Source organism: Coregonus lavaretus (genome assembly GCF_964263955.1).
Source record: "Coregonus lavaretus genome assembly, contig: HAP1_SCAFFOLD_9742, whole genome shotgun sequence".
In the NCBI taxonomy this organism is placed as follows: Eukaryota; Metazoa; Chordata; class Actinopteri; order Salmoniformes; family Salmonidae; genus Coregonus; species Coregonus lavaretus.
Genome location: NW_028157622.1, coordinates 3898 through 13033, shown reverse-complemented (window position 1 = coordinate 13033; position 9136 = coordinate 3898). Strand labels below are relative to the sequence as shown.

Sequence of the window (9136 nt, the reverse complement as noted above, 5' to 3'; positions counted from 1 at the left end):
ACAAACTGTTGAAGTGGTGAGAAGTGGCTCTGCTTAAACACACATGAGGTTATCTTGCTGAGCCAAAATGTGGGGCTGGCTAGGTACTGCTCTGTCTTCCCTTAAGGTCAGTCTAGCTGTATGGAGGAGAAGGTACTGCTCTGTTTCAGCTGTTATGGTCAGTCTAGCTGTATGGAGGAGAAGGTACTGCTCTGTTTCAGCTGTTATGGTCAGTCTAGCTGTATGGAGAAGGTACTGCTCTGTTTCAGCTGTTATGGTCAGTCTAGCTGTATGGAGAAGGTACTGCTCTGTTTCAGCTGTTATGGTCAGTCTAGCTGTATGGAGGAGAAGGTACTGCTCTGTTTCAGCTGTTATGGTCAGTCTAGCTGTATGGAGGAGAAGGTACTGCTCTGTTTCAGCTGTTATGGTCAGTCTAGCTGTATGGAGGAGAAGGTACTGCTCTGTTTCAGCTGTTATGGTCAGTCTAGCTGTATGGAGGAGAAGGTACTGCTCTGTTTCAGCTGTTATGGTCAGTCTAGCTGTATGGAGGAGAAGGTACTGCTCTGTTTCAGCTGTTATGGTCAGTCTAGCTGTATGGAGAAGGTACTGCTCTGTTTCAGCTGTTATGGTCAGTCTAGCTGTATGGAGAAGGTACTGCTCTGTTTCAGCTGTTATGGTCAGTCTAGCTGTATGGAGGAGAAGGTACTGCTCTGTTTCAGCTGTTATGGTCAGTCTAGCTGTATGGAGGAGAAGGTACTGCTCTGTTTCAGCTGTTATGGTCAGTCTAGCTGTCTGGAGAAGGTACTGCTCTGTTTCAGCTGTTATGGTCAGTCTAGCTGTATGGAGGAGGTACTGCTCTGTTTCAGCTGTTATGGTCAGTCTAGCTGTATGGAGGAGAAGGTACTGCTCTGTTTCAGCTGTTATGGTCAGTCTAGCTGTATGGAGAAGGTACTGCTCTGTTTCAGCTGTTATGGTCAGTCTAGCTGTATGGAGAAGGTACTGCTCTGTTTCAGCTGTTATGGTCAGTCTAGCTGTATGAAGAAGGTACTGCTCTGTTTCAGCTGTTCTGGTCAGTCTAGCTGTATGGAGGAGAAGGTACTGCTCTGTTTCAGCTGTTATGGTCAGTCTAGCTGTATGGAGGAGAAGGTACTGCTCTGTTTCAGCTGTTATGGTCAGTCTAGCTGTATGGAGAAGGTACTGCTCTGTTTCAGCTGTTATGGTCAGTCTAGCTGTATGGAGGAGAAGGTACTGCTCTGTTTCAGCTGTTATGGTCAGTCTAGCTGTATGGAGAAGGTACTGCTCTGTTTCAGCTGTTATGGTCAGTCTAGCTGTATGGAGGAGAAGGTACTGCTCTGTTCCAGCTGTTATGGTCAGTCTAGCTGTATGGAGGAGAAGGTACTGCTCTGTTTCAGCTGTTATGGTCAGTCTAGCTGTATGGAGAAGGTACTGCTCTGTTTCAGCTGTTATGGTCAGTCTAGCTGTATGGAGAAGGTACTGCTCTGTTTCAGCTGTTATGGTCAGTCTAGCTGTATGGAGAAGGTACTGCTCTGTTTCAGCTGTTATGGTCAGTCTAGCTGTATGGAGGAGAAGGTACTGCTCTGTTCCAGCTGTTATGGTCAGTCTAGCTGTATGGAGAAGGTACTGCTCTGTTTCAGCTGTTATGGTCAGTCTATCTGTATGGAGAAGGTACTGCTCTGTTTCAGCTGTTATGGTCAGTCTAGCTGTATGGAGGAGAAGGTACTGCTCTGTTTCGGCTGTTATGGTCAGTCTAGCTGTATGGAGGAGAAGGTACTGCTCTGTTTCAGCTGTTATGGTCAGTCTAGCTGTATGGAGAAGGTGCTTTCTGTTCCCTTAAGTGTCCTTATATCAACAACCTTTGAAGTGTTTGAATCCTTTATGATGTAATATGATTTGTGGATTCAAATAAAATAAAAGTGTGTGTGTGTGTGTGTGTGTGTGTGTGTGTGTGTGTGTGTGTGTGTGTGTGAGCGACCTACCGGAGATGATGGAGTCATTCCAGCGGTCAGGGTCGTTATAGAACTCGTCTAGACGTCTGTTCTCCTTGTTCTCATCTGATTCCTTCTCTCTCTCCATCCCTCCGGGTGGGACTTTCTCCACGCTGGCTGTACGCAACAGACGACCATCGGACCGGCGCTTCGGAGAAGAGCTCATCTCCTTGGGTTGGAAACTGGAGGACGACAGAGCAGATAGATAGCTTCAAATAAAAGAGGGACTTGATCTGGCAACTGGGGGGCTAACAACAATCCCCTACCGTTGTGCCCTACACCAAGGCACTTAACTCACATACCTCTACCTGTCCTGTCTGTGCTTGGATATTGACTGATGGAAGGAGTTTCTTCCAAGCCACTCTGCTTCTGCCTCTGCATTGCTTGCTCTTTGGGGTTTTAGGCTGGGTTTCTGTATAAGCACTTTGTAACAACTGCTGGGGTTTGTAAAATGCATTTGATTGATTAATTGATTAGTTGTTTGATGAATTGATAGATTGATTGGTTGATTGGTTGAATGATTGATGTCCTACCTACCTGCCCTGTCTGTGCTTGGTAGTTGATTGATCGATTGGTTGATTGATTGGTGTCCTACATGTCCTGTCTGTGCTTGGTAATTGATTGATTGGTTGGTTGATTGATTGGTGTCCTACCTGTCCTGTCTGTGCTTGGTAATTGATTGATTGGTTGATTGGTTGATTGATTTTTGATTGATTGATTGGTGTCCTACCTGTCCTGTCTGTGTTTGGTAATTGATTGATTGGTGTCCTACCTGTCCTGTCTGTGATTGGTAGTTGATTGATTGGTGACCTACCTGTCTTTTCTACGCTTTGTAATTGATTGATTGATTGATTGATTGATTGGTGTCCTACCTGTCCTGTCTGTGTTTGGTGGCCAGGGCCCGGTGTAGCTCCTCTATGATGCAGCTGGGGGGCGGTGGGGGGTGCAGCAGCCCCAGGTGGGGGGAACCGGTAGGGGTGGAGATCCGTCCTCGCAGCAAGGAACCCTGGGTAGTCCTGGGTAACGTGAAGTTCCTGGGTAGAGTGGCTGGAGACTTCTTCCTCTCTAGGTTAGGATCCGACTTAGGGAAGGGGTGAGGACCTGTAGAGAGGGGAAGAATAATATCATGATAATGTTAGTTAATGTAACCCAAATAGAGGGGAAGAATAATATAATGATAATGTTAGTTAATGTAATGGTGAAGGTCATGGGTAGAGTGGCTGGAGAGCTCTTCCTCTCTAGGTTAGGACCCAAATAGAGGGGAAGAATAAAATGTTAATGTTAATATACCCGTAATGGTGAAGGTCCTGGTAAACTTCTTCACGGGATAGGGTGAGGATATGTTATCAGATATAGTGTTACTTACAAGACATAAGATCACAGAGTTTCTAAACCCAGAGGCGTAACATCGCGAGACTTCCGGGAACGCTTGTGAAACAGACCAAACAGAACCAGGCCGGGGTGAGAGAAGTGAAAGATTCTTCCTTAGTTGTTAATTTTCTCGAAATCTAAAGCCACAATCTGGATTAGAGCCAATGTCTGAAGTAGTTGATCATGGTATTACTCCAACCTCGTGAAAGTGACAAACTGACACGTTTTCATGTTCATCAAAAACCACTTTATATCGAAGGAGTTCCTTTGATTTGACAGCCTGCAAATGCGCAGTTCGGTACGAGACAACCGTTAGACCCGATGTCGCCATGACATCGCCTACAAGTGTGATCAGGGATTTGGAGGAGCAGTTTCTGCCTATCTTCATACTGTACTGTCTTTGATAAGATACTATGATGATCTGGGACAGTTCAAGCTAACCCTCTGTCAGCCCCAGTGTGAAGTCTAGCTCACTGACCCTTTAGACTACCCAGCCTGGACAGTAGATAGCTAGCTGTATGAGCCTGGTTAGAGTTAGTAAGCTAGCAGGCTGGTTATAGTTAGCTAACATGCTAACAGACCAGTAACAGAAGCTGGTTATAGTTAGCTAACATGCTAACAGGCCAGTAACAGAGCCTGGTTATAGTTAGCTAACATGCTAACAGGCCAGTAACAGAGGCTGGTTATAGTTAGCTAACATGCTAACAGGCCAGTAACAGAGGCTGGTTGTAGTTAGCTAACATGCTAACAGGCCAGGAACAGAGGCTGGTTATAGTTAGCTAACATGCTAACAGGCCAGGAACAGGGGCTAGGGGCCGATTTGGGACTCACCCTCTAGACTGCCCAGCCTGGTCAGTAGTTTGGGCAGGTTGGGGGGTGGCGGGGTGCCGTCCCGGCAGGGTGGGGAGTCCATGGGGCGAGGTGTCTCCTGCCCCCCTCCTGTCTCAGCCTGTACCAGAGAGCTGTCCTCACAGGGCTCACAGAGGGCAGTGTCCTCCTCCCCTCCATCCTCACTCTGCTCCGCCACTGTTAAAGTGTCTTCCGTCAGGTCAACAGCTGAAACACACATCAACATCAACAACAAAAACAACAACAACAAACATCAAAAAACACAGTGCTTTGTTGTAAATACATAGTTCGTTCAGAATATTTAGGACAGTTTTCTGTCGAACTCTTTGATCCTGCTTGATCAGGTTACCTTGGTTACTGTGGGTTACCTCGGTTACTGTGGGTTACTGTGGGTTACTGTTAGCTCCCATTCTGTCCCTGTGGGTCTCAAATGGCACCCTATTCCCTATATGGTTCACTACTGTTAATCAGGGCCTGGCAACCCTATTCCCTATATGGTTCACTACTGTTAATCAGGGCCTGGCAACCCTATTCCCTATATGGTTCACTACTGTTAACCAGGGCCTGGCAACCCTATTCCCCATATGGTTCACTGCTGTTAATCAGGGCCTGGCAACCCTATTCCCCATATGGTTCACTGCTGTTAACCAGGGCCTGGCAACCCTATTCCCCATATGGTTCACTGCTGTTAATCAGGGCCTGGCACATAGGGAATAGGGTGCCATTTGCAGAGCCAGACTACCACATTTGGGGCCCCGGTGCAGTTTTAAAGCTAATGTCCTGCAATTCTACACATTTTGCTACCATATGCTATGTGGGGGTCCCCCGACCTCCAGGGGTCCCCCAAACCCCACATTTCTGGACGTCGGAGGTCCCGGGGCACATGCCCTGCGTTCCCATTCGGTAATCCGGCCCTGGCCATTTGGGAGGCAACCTGTGTTAGATCTGATTCATGGTGTAACTGCAGTGTTTCAGCTGCTAAGCAGTAGAGAGCACAGCTGACTTCAACGATCTGTGTCGCCCCCCAGTGGTGGTTTAGAGAACTTTCCGTCACACACAGCACAGCACTGCAGTCCTGAACCAGTCAACCTGCACATTGGACTTGTTCGACATTGCAGCCGACATTGCAGGCAAATGCCAACTGATTGATCTATAAATCACCTTGCATCTTAATCAGCTACTCATCATTATTATTATTATTATTCTTTGGCTCACAATCTGTGGCTACTATGCGATAATTTTTTATGTAAAACATCACCGCACAATTTAAAAATATGTGGCACATGGAAACCAAACGAGGGTGGTGTATGGCGATAGGTGGGATGGGCTGAGCGTGGCTGAGCGGTGGTGTATGGCGATAGGTGGGATGGGCTGAGCGTGGCTGAGGGGTGGTGTATGGCGATAGGTGGGATGGGCTGAGCGTGGCTGAGGGGTGGTCTATGGCGATAGGTGGGATGGGCTGAGCGTGGCTGAGGAGTGGTCTATGGCGATAGGTGGGATGGGCTGAGCGTGGCTGAGGGGTGGTCTATGGCGATAGGTGGGATGGGCTGAGTGTGGCTGAGGGGTGGTGTATGGTGATAGGTGGGATGGGCTGAGTGTGGCTGAGGGGTGGTCTATGGCGATAGGTGGGATGGGCTGAGTGTGGCTGAGGGGTGGTGTATGGTGATAGGTGGGATGGGCTGAGGGTGGCTGAGGGGCGGGATTAAAGAGCTTATGTTCAGTAATGTGTTATCGTTATGTGATTGTTGTATGTAAAAGTACCATGTATGGCAAATGTATGTATATGGAGCAGAAAAGCTCTAAAACCAAAAAAGATATGTGTCCTCCGAAGAGAGGGGGTAATGGATGTGTGAATAATAAATACAAATCTGTATAAAAATATACAATTTGTAGATCAGTCAGTCAGTCACAATTTACCCACAATGCATCACAGATTTGATGCTCTCGAACACGCCCTCTGATACGCTAAAACCCTAGAGATTAGAGGTCAGGGTTCAGAGGTCATAGGTCCTACCTGTAGAGGGGTTGTCTTCATCGCTGACCAGGTCCTCTGAGGTGTTTGCCAGGGGCGCCAGAGGCTCCTCCTCTTCTCTCTCCTCTGCGTCTGATTGGCTGGGAGTGTCCGAGTCTTCTACCCCCCCACACGCCTCACAAAACTCTACACACGCGCGCATGCACACACACACACACACACACACACACACACACAGACACAGAAGGCGGCAACATTACATACTTTTATACACATGAAAATAACATGTTATTTTGTTATAATGGGTTGGAAACTGTGTGTGTATTTGTGTGTGTGTATCTGTGTGTGTGTGTATGTGTTCATGTGCGTGTGTACCTGGTTCAATCCCCTCCAAGCCCCTCTTGGCCAGTCCATCCCGAGTCTGTTGCGCCGCTGTCTTCCTCTCTAAAGCTGAAACACACAGAGTAACGGCAGGGTTGTGGGTTCGATTCCCTCTGGGGTAACATACCAAAAATTTACACTCAGTCGTTTTAGATTAGATTAGATTTTTTGTATTTAACCTTTATTTGACCTTTTTTGGGGGGACAGGGGGACAGGAAGTCATGTTGAGACCTAGGGCTCTGTGATCAAAGTGTCGTCTTGTGTCGTCTAGTCTCGTCTCGTGTCATGTCGTCTCGTCTATTGTCATGTCATCTCGTCTCGTCTCGTGTCATGTCGTCTCATCTATTGTCATGTCATCTCGTCTCGTGTCGTGTCGTCTCGTCTCGTGTCATGTCGTCTCATCTATTGTCATGTCATCTCGTCTCGTCTCGCCTCGTGTCGTGTCGTCTCGTCTCATCTATTGTCATGTCGTCTCATCTATTGTCATGTCATCTCGTCTCGTCTCGTGTCGTCTCGTCTCATCTATTGTCATGTCGTCTCGTCTCGTCTCGTCTCATGTAGTCTCGTGTTGTCTCGTCTCGTGTCGTGTCGTCTCGTGTCGTGTTGTCTCGTCTCATGTCGTCTCGTGTCGTCTCGTCTCGTGTCGTGTCGTGTCATCTCGTCTCGTGTCGTGTCGTGTCGTCTCGTCTCGTGTCGTCTCGTCTCGTGTCGTGTCGTCTCGTCTCATGTCGTCTCGTGTCGTCTCGTCTTGTGTCGTCTAGTCTCGTCTCATCTCGTCTCTCACCTGTGGAGTTCTTCTCGTTCTTCTTTTTCCTCCATTTCCATGGTTTAAAGATCTGTCCCAGACTGGCCAGCTTGCTGTTCCTCCTGACGGACGGGGTCCACACCCCCGACACCACACCCCCTGGAGGGCCCGCACCCCGCTGCTGCTCCATCACTGGGAGGAGAGGAGAGGACCTCTGAGTTAACAACACAGCACAACCTAGAGGACTGACAGGGAACTACGTCTGTAGTATGGAGTCAACGTCTGAATTAAGGAATTTGGTGTCATTTCAGACCGCAATTCTGGGTGTTTCTTGATGTGGGTGTTCCCTGATATCAGGAAACGCTCATTTATACGTGCCATTGGTCAGTTCCGGTGTTATGAGACTGATGGTTTCTCGACACAGATGATTTGTTTACATAGCAGGTTAGAATAACTCATGTGCCAGGTTAGGATAATTAACGGTGGAGGTCAGGTGGATTAGCGTGGCAGGCTAGGAGACTGGGGATAAGGTTAGGAAAAGGGTTAGGGTTAGGTTTAGCTACAATGCTGCAGTTGTCAACAACTGTTGTCGCCGACGCGAAAGAAATGGCCACAGATCAATGGGAGTAACTTGATATCAAGAAAAGCCTGTCAGAAAACGCCCCTCATTGCCCTCAGCAATTACACCCTTCTCCAAGGAAGACCGATCTGAAATCATACACATTTATTTGTCAGTGTGTGTGCAATGTTTCAGATTGATCCATTACATTTACATTACATTTTAGTCATTTAGCAGACGCTCTTATCCAGAGCGACTTACAGTTAGTGAGTGCATACATTATTTTTTTTATTTTTTCATACTGAACCCCCCGTGGGAATCGAACCCACAACCCTGGCGTTGCAAACGCTATGCTTTACCAACTGAGCTACATCCCTGCCGGCCATTCCCTACCCTGGATGATGCTGGGCCAATTGAGCGCCACCTCATGGGTCTCGACTATTGTAATTCTGGACTATTTTGTATCTGCCCAAATGTGCGGAATTGGTCAATTGATACATTTTCAAGTACATAACTATAGTATAGAGAAAATTCAAAAATGTTACGGTAATACAAAATGTAAGTTTACACACTCCCAGGAATGTCATACATGATGGATCATCATACTTTCACACAGAAAGACAGCAGGGGTTCAAACTGTAGAACCCAGTTCCTACATTAGAATATAAAAATTGATTTTATCAAACAAAACTATGCTACATTTTATCTCTGGGACCCTTAGGATGACAAATCAGAGCAAGATTACTGAATGTATCAAACCAGTTGCCGTGATACGTTTTTTGTTGTTGTGCACTCTCCTCAAACAATAGCATGGTATTTTTTCACTGTAATAGCTACTGTAAATTGGACAGTGCAGTTAGATTAACAGGAATTTAAGCTTTCTGCCCATATAAGACATGTCTATGTCCTGGAAAGGTTGCTGTTACTTACAACAGTCATGCTAATCACATTAGCGCACGTTAGCTCAACCGTCCAGTATACGGGACACCGATCCCTTAGAGGTTAAATAGAAGCCATGCAATACTAGAAAGCAGTTCCGCTAACTAACCAGTAGAGTGAATGGGGACTATACAGAGCCTTGCAAAAGTATTCATCCCCCTTGGCGTTTTTCCTATTTTGTTGCATTACAACCTGTAATTTAAATAGATTTTTATTTGGATTTCATGTAATGGACATTCACAAAATAGTCCAAATTGGTGAAGTGAAATGAAAAATATAACTTGTTTAAAAAAATTCGAAAAAACAAATAACGGAAAAGTGGTCACATAATTAGT

At 46.7% G+C, this 9136-nt stretch overlaps 1 pseudogene across 1 annotated transcript; it reads right to left on the bottom strand.

Moving 5' to 3' along the window:
• Nucleotides 1-1976: 1976 nt before the first annotated feature.
• On the bottom strand, nucleotides 1977-7493 carry LOC311125154 (phosphatase and actin regulator 3-like; annotated as a pseudogene). Its single transcript has 6 exons — nucleotides 7343-7493; nucleotides 6553-6671; nucleotides 6220-6363; nucleotides 4188-4412; nucleotides 2858-3086; nucleotides 1977-2167 (listed from the first exon to the last, which is right to left on the bottom strand). The product of its transcript is annotated as a phosphatase and actin regulator 3-like (transcript).
• Nucleotides 7494-9136: the final 1643 nt, after the last annotated feature.